This window comes from Jaculus jaculus, chromosome 13 (assembly GCF_020740685.1).
Source record: "Jaculus jaculus isolate mJacJac1 chromosome 13, mJacJac1.mat.Y.cur, whole genome shotgun sequence".
Taxonomy (NCBI): domain Eukaryota; kingdom Metazoa; phylum Chordata; class Mammalia; order Rodentia; family Dipodidae; genus Jaculus; species Jaculus jaculus.
This window is the reverse complement of record NC_059114.1, coordinates 31,671,647-31,685,837: the sequence shown is the minus strand read 5'-3', so window position 1 is coordinate 31,685,837 and position 14,191 is coordinate 31,671,647.

Sequence of the window (14,191 nt, the reverse complement as noted above, 5' to 3'; positions counted from 1 at the left end):
GACTGATTGAGATGGGAAGGGGTATGATGAGGGTGGAGTTTCAAAGGGGTAAGTGGGGGGAGGGAGGGTATCACCATAGGGTATTATTTATAATCATGGAAGTTGTTAATAAAAAAATTTAAAAAATAAAGATATCTGGGACACTATGAAAAGATCAAACATAAAAAATTCAGGATTTAACAAAAAGAAAAGAATTTCAATCCTGAGGCTTAGTAGGTGTTTTCAACAGAATCATAGAAGAATATTTTCCTCAAATTGGCAAAGAAATGCCAATGCAGACATAAGAAGCTTTTAGAACACCAAACGGACAAAATCTGGAAAGAATCTCTCCTCACCATGTTACAATTAAACTACTAAACACACAATCCAAAGAAAATATGTTGAAAGCAGTTTGAGAGAAGAAGCAAGTCACCTACAAAGGCAAGCCCATCAGAATAACTGCAGATTACTCAACACAAACTTTAAAATTCAGAAGGGCTTGGAATGATGTATTCCAAGTTCTAAAAGATAACAATGGTCAACCAAGATTACTTTATCCTGCAAAGCTATCTATCCAAATTGATGGAGAAATAAAGACATTCCACAACAAAAACAGGCTAAAGGAATTTATGACAACTAAACTAGCTCTATAGAAAATACTTGAAGGAATTCTTAATGCCTAAGAGAAAGCAAAACACATACAGAAGGAAATAGGAAAAAATAAAGCACACTCAAATAACAGTTAAAACAAGTAAAGGGAAAACAGGAATAACTACAAAATAAGAAGAATGGTGAGAATAAATGCATATCTTTCAATAACAACTATTAATATCAATGGCCTCAATACACCATCCTTGAGACATAGGCTGTTGACTGGATTAAAAGACAGGATCCTCCCATGTGTTGCCTCTAGGAAACTAATCTCTCAATAAAAGATAGACGCCACCTTAGGGTGAAAGGATGGAAAATGGTATTTCAAGCAGATGGGCCTAGGAAACAAGCAAGGGTTGCTATCATAATATCTGACATGATAGACTTCAAACAAACATTAGTGAGGAAAGATAAAGAAGGTCATTTTAAACTGATTAAAGGAACATTACAGCAGGAGGACATTACAATCCTAAACATATATGCACCTAACACAAGGGCTCCCAGTTTCATCAAGCAAACACTATTAAACTTAAGGTCACAGATAACATCAAATGTAATTGTAGTGGGAGACTTCATTATCCCACTCTCATTAATTGAAAAGTCATCCTGGCAAAAAATAAACAGAGGGACATCTGAATTAAATGATATCATGGGACAAATGGATCTCACAAATATGTACAGAACATTCCATCCAAATGCTGCAGAATATACATTTTTCTCAACAGCCCATGGAACATTCTCTAAGGACACAAATCAAATGTCCACAAATAAAGAAAAATTGAAATAATCCCTTGTATTCTATCTGACCACAATGTGATTAAACTGCAAATCAGCAATAAGAAAAGCTACAAAGCATACAGAAATTAATGGAGACTAAACAGTACACTATTGAATCATCAGTGGGTCATTGAAGAAATCAATAAACTCATAGAGTCAAATGATAATGATAATACAACATATCAAAACTTTTGGGACACAATGAAAGCAGTCCTAAGAGGGAAATTTATAGCTCTAAGTGCCTATATTAAGAAATTAGAGAGTTCACAAATAAATTAATGCTTCACCTTAAGGCCTTGGGAAAATAAGAACAATTCAAACCAAAAATTAGTAGACAAGAAGAAATCATAAAGATTAGGGCAGAAATTAATGAAATAGACACCAAAAAAAAAAAAAAAACAAGAAATCCAAAAATCATGAAAAGGATAAACAAGATTCATAAACCCTTATCAAATTTGACCAGAAGAAAAAGAGAAGAGACAAAAATTAATAAAATTACAGATGAAAAAGACAGAATCACAACAGATACCAAAGAAATTCAGACAATTATAAGGACATACTTTAAGTCTATATATGCCTCTAAGTTTGAAAATCTGAAAAAATGGATGATTTCCTTGCTTCATATGACTTACCAAAATTAAATCAAGATGAGATAAACCATTTAAATAAACCTATAACAAAAATAGAGATTCAAGAAATTATAAAACGTCTCCCAACTAAAAAATGCCCAGGCCCAGATGGATTCACTAGCCAATTTAACCAGACCTTCATGGAAGAACTAACACCAATGCTTCTCAAAATTTTCCATAAAATAGAAAAGGAAGGAATTCTACCCCATTCCTTCTATGAATCCAGCATCACCCTCATAACAGAACCAGGCAAAGACAGAACAAAAAAAGAAAATGACAGAACAATCTCCCTTATGAACATAGAAGCAAAAATTCTGAACAAAATTTTGGCAAACAATACAAGAATATATCAAATGTAACACATCATAGAAATGATCTAAACAAAAATCACACGGTCATCTCAAAAGATGCAGAAAAAGCATTTGACAAAATCCAACATCCTTTCAGGGTAAAAGTATTGCCAAAACTGGGACTAGAGGGAAATTTCTCAACATAATAAAAGCTATTTATGACAAACCTCCAGCCAACATAATATGAAATGGTGAAAAACTTGAAGCGTTGCCACTAAATTCGTGAGCAAAACTGGAAGTTTTACCTATAGCATTAAAGCAAGAGAAAAGGTATGCAAAATTGGAAAAGAAGAGATCAAATTATCACAACTTGCAGATGATATGATTCTATACATAAAAGACCCTAAAAACTCTACCAACACACTATTAAAGCAATGTAGCAAGATACAAAATAAATACACAGAAATCAGTAGCTTTCCTGTATACTAACAACAAATGTACAAAGAATAAAATCAGGGAATCTCTCCCATTCACAATTGCCTCAAAAAAAAAAAAAAAAATCAAGTACCTGGGAATAAACTTAACTAAGGAAGTGAAGGAGATTTAGAATGAGATCTTTAAAACTCAAGTGAGAAATTGCAGAAGACACAAGGAAATGGAAAGATATCCAATGTTCTTGAATTGGAAGAGTCAATATTGTTAAAATTTCAATCTTATCAAAAGCAATCTACACATTTAGTGCAATCCTCATTAAAATACCAATGGCATTCTTAACAGGAGTAGAAAAAAAATCCTAAATTTCATTTGGAGACATAAAAATACATTGAATTGGCATACGATTTTGAGCAACAAAAATAAGGCTGGTGGTATCACCATACCTAACTTTAAGCTGTATTACAAAGGCATAGTAACAAAACCAGCATGGTATTGGCACAAAGACAGACATGTAGATGAATGGAACAGAATGTTAATCCAGGTAGCTACTGCCATCTGATTTTTGACAAAAATGCCAAAAATATTCATTGAAGATAAAACAGGCTCTTCAACAAGTGGTGCTGGGAAAACTTGATATCTATATTTAGAAAGATGAAAATAGATCCTTGTCTTTCTCCATGCACAGGAATCAATTCCAAGTAGATCTGGGACCTTAATATCACACCTGAAACTCTGAAGTTGCTAGAGGAAATGGAAGGGGAAACCCTTCAACATATTGGCATATGTAATGACTTTCTGAAAATAACCCCAATTGCTCTGAAAATAAAACCACTAATCAACTGCTGGGATCTCAGGAAATCACAAAGCTTTTGTACAGCAAAGGACACTGTGAATAGAACAAAGAGACCACCTACAAAATGGGAGAAAATCTTTGCCAGTTACAAGTCTGACAGAGGATTGCTATCCAGAATATACAAAAAAACTCAAAAAGCAGAACAATAAGAAATCAAACAACCCAATCAAAAAATGGGCTATGGAACTCAATAAAGAGTTCTCACCAGAAGAATTACAGATGGCATATAAACATCTAAAAAAGTGTTCTACATCCTTAGCCATCAGGGAAATGCAAATTAAACCTACCTTGAGATTCTATCTATCTCCCGTCAGAGTCGCTACCATCAAGAAAACAACTGACAATAAATGTTGGCAAGGATGTGGTTAAAGGGGAAACATTCTACATTGTTAGTGGGAATGTAATCTGGTATAGCCATTGTAGAAATCAGTGTGGCGGTTCTTGAGATAGCAAAAAATAGATTTGCCATATGATCCAGCTATTGTACTCCTAGGCATATATCCTATTGACTCTTCTCACTACCTTATAGATACTTGCACAACTTGTTTATTTCTGCTTTATTCACAATAGCTAGAAAATGGAACCAGCCTAGATGTCCATCCACAGAAGAATGGATAATAAAGATGTGGTATAACTACACAATGGAGTTCTATTCAATGGTAAAGAAAAAAATGAAATTTGTAGCAAAATGGATCGATCTGGAAAGGATTATACTAAGTAAGGTAACCCAGGCCCAGAAAGCCAAATGTTACATGTTCTCTGGCATATGTGGATCCTAGCTACAAATGTATAGACTAGTGTGTGATCTGGAACCAATAATCAATAGAAGAGGGCCATAAGCTACAAAAAGGCTATAAGGGAGGGAGGAGAGGGAAGGTCTTAAGAGGATGACATTGTATATATGTAAGTAGAAGACCAGATTACAGGGAGGGGAAAGGCCTAAGTGAGGTCAGGGGAAGAGATTGTATAAAAGAAAGGTGGGGAGGAGGGAGGGTCAGTCAAAATTCAAGATATTCTGAATAAGACATATAAAAATCTACTTTTCTAAATAATGGCATAGATTGCTAGTAGAAAATTTTTAGTACCTGGGGTGGGATACCTACCACTGAATTATTGGTCAGGGAGATACCTAATGCCTCAAAAACATTACAGACTATTGCCAAGGCCCTTGGTTCTCCATGAGAAATATATGGTAAGACCCTTTTGATGAAGACTTCACATGCCTGAGCAAAAAAGTCATTGAGAAATCAAGGTGGTACTGAGCAGAAAACCTTCTCCCTGAAACCCAGCCAACTGAAAGCTGTAAAAGCTGCACTGTATGCAGTCTTATGAGAGACAGAAGTCATCAGCAGTAAAAACAGTGGACACTGGAAAACTCAAGTTTGGCCAGACAGGCCAAATGACTGAATGAGTGAAACAGTGGCATGTCTGCTCTGGGGGAATCTATGTGCTCTCTAATTGGACTGAAGGCCTACTCTATTGGAGGGAATATATGCCTGGTACTGAAAACCTAATCAAAAGCCTAGGGCAGGGGTGGTCAAAAGCCTTAGTGGTATAAAGCCTGCTCTTGTCTGGATAAATTCATATGTTACTCTCACCAAGTTTCCCTGAAATCACTATGTTCATAATGTTCATACTCATATGTTAATGCTACTCTCACTTCTAGTTAGAGAAGCTTCTCTTTTCAGATGGCGATGACCACTGGGATGACCCAAAAGGCAACATAGCGCTGAGAAGAAGGAACGAAGAAGTGTCCAGCATTGAAACATCTCACACCTCCAAGGCTCAGGATCCATTGCGGAAGAGGTGGTGGAAAGAATGTAAGAGCAAAAGGAAGGGTACCACTCTTTACATACAACAGTTTGGACAGAATTTGGTCTTGATATCCAAGACCTTGCAATGCCTAGCAATACCTATACAAGACCCTCATAATAGGAAAGAAAGATGATGACATCGAGTTAAGAAAGAGACTAATGGACATAGGGAGGGGATATGACAGAAAGAAGAGTTATGAAGCAGGAAGTGGAGGAGGTGAGGGTAGGGGAGGAGAGAGGAAGAGAGAAATACAATGGTTTGTTGTCTGCAAATATAGAAATCACCAATAAATATACATCTATTAAAAAAAAAATGAAGACTTCCAGGTAAGATGGCAGCATAGTAGCCACACCAAAACAACCTAGGGCCTGAGTGCTCAAGGAGTGTCCTGTTCTTCAAAGTCTGCTTTATTCCCCCCTGGATTAACAAATTGGCACCCTACCTGGTATCATGGAGGATAAGAAATGCTGGAAAGAGGGTCATTGAGTTTGCAACATGGTCTTGTGTTTTGGAAATGGCCATGGGCAATGTGAAGCAGGTTTGCTCAATGCCTGCATAAAGACCCCATGGGGCCATGACGATGAACCATGGCTTGCAGTGGAGACCCAGTGGAGATGCCGGGACCATGAGATGGCTGCCAAGGAGCTGCCGGCCCCAATGAAGTTTCCCAGGACTGTGAGTAGCCTAGCTGGAGGGGCAGAATTGGAATGCCAGAGACTTGTTGCTGGTTAGAATTATTGGACTTGAAGATTTGTCACTGGTTAGAGCTGCTGGACTTGAAGCTACAGAGTTTGATTTTTGCCCTGGTTATTTTAAAACTTGTATTGGTTGAATGTTTCTTTGCTATGCCCAATGCCATCTTTTGCAGTGTGAATATTTATTCTGTGCCATTATGGGTTTTTTGAGATTATTTGTTGGTATTATGGCTCAGGTAAAAGATCTTGGACTATGAGGATGTATGAACATCATTAGGATTGATAAAACTATGGGGATTTTTAAAGTCAAACTGAATGCAGTGTATTTTACATCATGTATGGATATCAGTTTATGGGGGCCAGGGGCAGAATGTGGTGGTTTGATTCAGTTGTCCCCCATAAACGTAGGTGTTCTGAATGCTAGGTTCCCAGCTGATGGATATTTGGGAATTAATGCCTCCTGGGGGGAGTGTATTGTTGGGGGTGGGCTTATGGGCTTTATAGCCAGTTTCCCCATGCCAGTGTTGGGCACACCCTCTTGTTGCTGTGGTCCATCTTATGTTGGCCAGGGGGTGATGTCCACCTTCTGCTCATGCCATCATTTTCCCTTGCCATCGTGGAGCTTCTCCTCGAGCCTGTAAGCCAAAATAAATCTTTTTCCCAGAAGCTGCTCTTGGTTGGGTGATTTCTACCAGCAATGCGAACCAGACAGCAACAGGTGTTAACTATTGTGGCCTTTGACATTTCTGGATTTGGGGCTCCTTTGTCTTTTTAATTTGTCATTATTGGGGCAGGGTCTGACCTGGCCACAGACTGACTTGGAACCCATTTCAGAACAGAAATCTCAACCTCCTAGTTGACAGAATTAAGGGCGTGGGGAAACACACACTATTAGGAACTTTGGTTTTATTATATTATCTGTTTCTTTTAATCCCCATGCTTGCATAACTACTCTGTGCTGGCTTTAATTGAATGTGTATATTGCTCAGTTGAATTTCAGAATTTGCCAGTAATTACTCCACTCAGTCTACTACAAAACTTGAATAGCAGTCAAACAATACCTAAAGTCACTTCTGCTATTTCTCTTGGAATATAAGAGCTACATCTGGCCCCTTAAACTCCTACACTGAAGGTCAAATATAAAGGTTATAGTAGAAGAAGAATTTTAAAAGACATAGCAGGTATCTTCAACAAAATTATAGAAGAAAACTTCTCCCAAAGAGGGAAAAGGATACCAATACAGATAAAGGAAGCATTTAGAATGCCAGACAAAATCAGGAAAGAACCTCTCTCTCACTGTCATATTATAACTAAACTACAAAACATACAAACCAAAGAAAATATATTGAAAGTAGTTAGAGAGAAAAATTAAGTCGCATACAATGGCAAGCTCATCAGGATAACAGGAGATTACTCAACACAAACTTCAAAAGGCTTCTTTAAGCTTGTAATGATGTATTCCAAGTTCTGAAAGATAAAAACTGTCAACCAAGAATACTTTATTCTGAAAAGCTATTGATCCAAATAGATGGAAAAATAAGGACATTCCACAACAAAGTCAGGCTAAAGGAATATATGAACACTAAACCAGCTCTACAGAGAATACTTGAAAGGATCCTTCATGCAGAAAAGCAAGAAAAGCACTCATATAAGTAACCTGGAAAAAATAAATAATAGTTAATAGATAATAATAGATAGTAGTTAGTACAAGAGAATAAATGCAAAACCAGAACAACTTCAAAATAAAACTGGGAAGAACACAATGCTGTAAAGGTAGAAATTAACAAGAACTTCAGGAACTCCATCAGTTCCTGGAGACTCAAAAACACACTTTTAAATAATGAATCATTTGTGGGAAAAAAATCAAAAAGGAAATTGTAAAACTCCTAGAATTGAATGATAATGAAAACACAACCTACAGAAACTTATGGGACACAATGAAGACAATCCTAAGGGGAAAATTCATAGCACTAAATGGCTTCATAACAGAGAGATTCCAAATTAATAACCTAACTGTCCACCTAAAGGCATTGGAAAAAACAAGAAGAATCCAACACTAAGAACTCCATACATAAAGAAATAATCAAGATTAGAGCAGAAATTAATTGATTGGAAACTAATAAAAGTTAAAAATTTCTGAAACAAAGATCTGGTTCTCTGAGGAAAAAAACAAAAAACAAGATTGATGAACCTATAGCCAATTTGATCAAGCATAAAAATGAGAAGCCTCAAATTAACAAAAATAGAAATGAAAAAGGAGAGGTCACATTAGACATTAATAAAATTGGAAGAATCATCAGGACTTACTTCCAAATCCTCTACTCCACAAAAATGGATAATTGGGAGGAAATGGATGAATTTCTAGCTACATACCACCCACCAAATCTAAAATCAGGGCAGACTAATCTCCTAAACAAACCTATCACATCCATGGAGATTGAAAAGGTTTGAAAAAGATTGAAAAACCTCTGTATAAAGAAATGTGCAGGATAAGATGACTTCTAAGTTGAATTATAACAAACCTTTATTGGAGAACTGAAACCAATATTTCTCAAACTGTTGCACATAGCTGGAGAGCAGAAAATGCTCTCTGACTCCTTTTAGAAATTTAGCACCACACTAAAACCAAACCAAGCAGATACAACAAGAAAAGAAACCTATAGGCCTACATCCCTGATGAATTTACATGCAAAGATCCTGAACAAAATCCTCCCAAACTGAATTCAACAACACATAAAAAGCATTATTCACCTTGATCAAGTAGGCTTCATCCCAGGGATACAGGGAAGGTTCATTATATGGAAATTGGCCAACATAATACACCACATAATAAGTATAATCACAAGAACCACATGATCATCTCAATTGATGCAAAAAAGGCCTTTGACAAATTACAACACAAGTTCATGGTCAAAATGCTGGAAAGTATAGGCATTAAAGGTTTATATCTCAACACAATAAAAGCTATATACAAAGCTCTTAAAGTCCAAATAATACTTAATGGGAAAAGACTCAAGGAGTTCCCATTGAAGTTGGGAACAAAACAGGGATGCTCATTCTCACCACTTCTCTTCTACATAATAGTAAAAGTCCTAGCCCAAGCAATAAGACAGGAAAAAAAGATTAAAAGGTTATAAATTGGAAAGGAAGAAGTCAAGGCAGATGACATGATAATGTCATCATCATAAATGGCCTGAAAGTCTCCATCCCAAAGCTTCTAAAGGTGATAAATTCCTTAGCAAAGTGGCAGAATACAAAATCAATGCACAAAATCAGTAGCCTTTTTTTATGCAAATGACAACTATACAGAGAAAGAAATCAGTGAGACTTGTCCCACTTTCAATAGCAACCATAAAAGTTAAATACCTTGTAATAACACCAACCAAGAATGTGAAAGACCTATATAATCTAAAAAATAACTCAAAATGAAATGGAGGAGACCTTGAAGAGCTGGAAAATTCATCCATGTTCCTGAAGAGGTAGAATTAATATTGTGAAATTGCAATTTTACAATAAGTAATATGCATATTTAATTCAATGCCAAAACATTCCAGCATTACTCTTCACAGAGATAGAAAAAAATCATCTCAAAATTCATACAGAATGGCAGCAGTCCTCCAATATCCAGACATATCCTTAGAAGAAAAAAAAAAAAAACCCTCTGGAAGTATCACCATACCCAATCTAAAGCTATATTACACAGCCATAATAACAAAAATAACATGCTACTGGCATAAAGGCAGCAATATAGACTAATGTAACAGAATGGAAGACCTGAACCTTAGGTCAAGTAACTGTAGCTACTTGATCTTTGACAAGGTTGCAAATAACATAGACTGGAGAAAAGACAGGATCTTCAACAAATTGTGCTGGACATATTGGATAAGCAAGGGTAGAAAAATTAAACTAGACCCATTCATCTCACCACACACAAAAATCAAGTCCAAATGGATAAAAGACCTCTATATAATACCTGAAACTCTTCTCCTTCTGGAAGAAAAAATACAAGGAACTCTCCATGATACAGGAGTGGGAAAAGACTTCCTGAACAAACCCCCAATAGCCCAGGAAATTAAATAAGCTCTAAACAAATGGGATTTCATGAAGCTAAAAAAAACTTTTGCAAAGACAAACATACCATAAGCAGAGTCAATAGATTACCCAAAGAATGGGAGAAATTTTTTTTCCAGCTATACCATTGACAAAGACCTAATATCTAGAATCTACCAAGAACTCAAAAAATGCAACAATTTAAAAAAAGAAGCTGGGCATGGTGGCACATGCCTTTAATCCCAACACTTGGGAGGCAGAGGTAGGAGGATTGCTATGAGTTCAAGGCCACCCTGAGACTACATAGTTAATTCCAGGTCAGCCTGGGCCAGAGTGAGGCTATAACCACCCACCAAAAAAAAAATCACCAACCCACTCCAAAAATGGGGCAGAGAACTGAATAGGAAGTTCTCAGAGGAAGAAATACAAATGGCTAACACACACTTAAGAAAATGCTCAATGTCCTTAACCATCAGAGAAAAGCAAATTCAAACAACTATGAGAATCCACCTTATTCCAGTAAGGATGGCAATCATTAAAAAACCAAATGACAACAAATGTTGGTAAGAATATGGGAAAAGACGAACCCTGGTTTACTGTTGGTGGGAATGTAAACTTGTACACCTACTATCAAAATCAATATGGTGATTCCAGAAAAGAAGGAATTTAGAACTACCAACAGACTCACTTATTCCTTTACTGGGCATTTATCCATGCTTCACTACAGAGATGTTTGCTCAACCATGTTTATAACTGCTAAGAACTGGAATCAACTCAGGTGGATGAATGGATAATGAAGTTGTGGTACATCTACACAATGGAATTCTACTCAGTAGTAAGAAAAAATGATACAATGAAGTTTGTAGAAAAATGGTCTTGGAATAGATCATACTCAGTAACCTCACACAATCACAGAAAGACAAATGCCACATGGTCTCACTGATCTGCAGTTCCTAACCTGGACCAGTTTGAGTTGCTGACATACCTGATAGGCATCTCAAGACCCAGAAAATAGGGATGGTAGGGTTTGGTGTAGGGGAAGGGGAAAGTGGGAAAAACAAACACAAAACTCAATCCAAAATAAACTGGTACCATAGAAACCTTTATCCTTGAAGACAGACTAAAAGATACAACTCTCAACAGGAGTAGCAGGGAACACCTAAAACGAAGGACCTTGAGGAGGGAGGAATGAAGCCTAACCTTAAAAAAAAATTTGTCTTTGGCCTGTAACTCCCAGTACCAGAAATCAGTTGCTACCTACAATGCACTGTTGATCAAAGAGACCTATAAGGTCCCCAAAACAAGACAGGCTTCTGTCAAACACGTGATTGCCTGCCTAAGGAAAAAAGGTAAGACTCTATTGCTGAAGACACCATATGCTGCCAACACAGAGCATGGAGAGACATTGCTGGAATCCAAAAGGGAGCCAGACCCCACACAGTTAGCTTATCTAGAGCTGGAAAGTGCTATATGAGTTATTGGGGGGGGGTGTGACCAACTATGGTCTGAGCAGCTAGAGGTCTAAGTTACTCAGATGCAAACACCCTAACAGGATATACACACCACTGCAATAGTGGCATACAGCCTTTGTCGTTAACCAATAGCTTTCTGATTGGCTAAAAGATCAACTAAGTGGATAGGAACCCATATTTGAAATTGAGAACCAGGTCAGAATCCTATGGAGACAAAGATTATGCTCTTCAGTGTCAGCTTTCATTAGTCTTTGGCTAAAAGAGGGCCTAAAATTCAAATTCTCCCTAAGTTAATAATAGTTATCCCATTTAACTATGCTGACTTTAGTCTCTATTGGAAAATCTGTTTTTCTTTTTCAGAAGGTAGGAAGACCTGAAGAAATAAATTACCCTAGGCACTTCAGCCAAGCAACAAGTGAAACCACAGAGAAACTGGGGAACAAGCAAGAGTTCTGCTTCTATGATGAACCTATCAATCAACACCAGGGTGAAGGAGACAGACCTTAAGGATACTCAACACCTACAAAGCAGAGATCCTGAGGCTCCTAAAAGCTCATCATTGAAGTAAGGTTATAACACACACACCCTGGCTCAGGGACTTTTGTGGAAGAGGGGCCAGAAAGATTGTAAGAACCATAGGTTGAGACATCATGCTCAGAGGCATTGCCTTTCCCACCAAAAAGGAATTGACTGCTGATCTCACAATGCATAACCCACAATCCCATGGGGAATACCTTCAACCCACTAAGAAGTGTCCCCAGTGGAATGTGAGCAGGGATGAGGGAAAAGAGGGTACCAACACATGATTCATTCGTACAAAATATGTTGTTAATAGTAATTACTAGTGAGGAAAAAAGGAAAGAGAGAGAGAGAAAGAAGGAAGGAAATAAAGAAAGAAAAAGAGAGAAGGAAGGAGGGAAGGAATAAGGAAGAAAGAAAGAAAGAAAGAAGAAGGAAGAAGAAGGAAGGAAGGAAGGAAGGAAGGAAGGAAGGAAGGAAGGAAGGAAGGAAGGAAGAAAGAAAGAAAGAAAGAAAGAAAGAAAGAAAGAAAGAAAGAAAGAAAGAAAAAGAAAGAAAGAAAAAGAAAGAGAGAAAGAAATAAATTTTCAGGGTGTTCATGCAATTTTCCACCCCACCACCAATGGCTTCTCCACATTCCTTTCCACTTGGCACTGCTATCTCTCCTTTGTGGCTGGTCTAATTGGATGTGTGTGTTTCCTATGTGCGTAGAAACATATCTTAATTTTCATTTCCCTAGTGGCTAGTGATATAAACACGTATGCATGTACTGACTCATCTCTATTTATCACTAAAGCCTTTTTCCTTATCTTTTGCATATAATCTGATTACATCTGTGGTTTGCTCATTGTGTTCTCATTGTGAAATGTCTGTCACATGTTTGAACACTTTGTTCCCACCTGGTGGCACTGCTTGGGAAGGTTGTGGAACTTCACTGGAGGAAGTGGGTCACTGGTGGACCTCACTTACCGTTTGCCTTCTGCTTCCTGACTGTGGATACAGCATGATGATGCGGCCTCCCACTCCTGTTGCCATACCTTCCCCACATGATGAAGTGTGAGAAAATGGAAGACAAAAACAAACCCTTTCCTTCCTTGTGGTGCTTCTGGTCAGGTCTTCATTCACAGCAATGAGAGAATAAGAACCAGATCTCCTGTGTCCCTGTGCAGCATCTGCTTACATAGTAGAAGCATTTGTTTTTAATTTATACAAAGTCCAACGTAGCTATTCCATTTACTCTTCTCTGGGTCATGTTTTCAGCAAGTTCACAACTTCCCATTGATTTTCTGTTTCCATTTGAAAATTGTACTGCTTTGAAGCTTGTATCAAAATCTACAACCTATTTTAAGGACATTTTTGTGTAAGGAGTGACATTTAGGTCCGGGTTCATTGTTTGTTTATTCATTCATTTATTTAATTTAGTGCATTTAGGCAACTAATGGCTTCAGCACAATACCAACATATAAATGTAGCCTTTTAAAACACTAAACATTCTGTATTCTGCTAAGAAACTTTTATGGTTTCTATGGACCACTACTGTTAATTGAAGTTTGGGGTCTTAATTGCTAACCAGGTGGTGAAACGTACTGCTATTTGCTATTTAAGTTGCTCATGAGGAAAGCTCAGTGCTGAAAACATGGAAGCTATGTTGTCACTGAACCAAGCCTGAGAAGCAACCAAAGCCTGTTCATGTCCAGCAGGGTAGATTCACTGGCTCTGTAGACTGGACAGCAAAAGAGCCTGTGGACATAAGTTGACAGCCTGTCTCTACATGTTTCTAGTCAAGTTTATCATCTGAGGAAGGCAAAGATATTCTCACTGAAGAGAAACAAGCTTTGGACAACAATTTTTTGTAGGAAAGATTGTTCCTCTGGCTTACAAGGCCTTGAAGACCTACATATGATGTAAGCAGCTGGAAAGAGACATTCCGTTTGTTGTCTGTGGACCTCCAGTCAGGGTTCCCCAATAATGTCTTGCTTCTTGCCTGCCCAGCGGGTCTCACCCCTGTGCCAGGTGACAGGGGGAG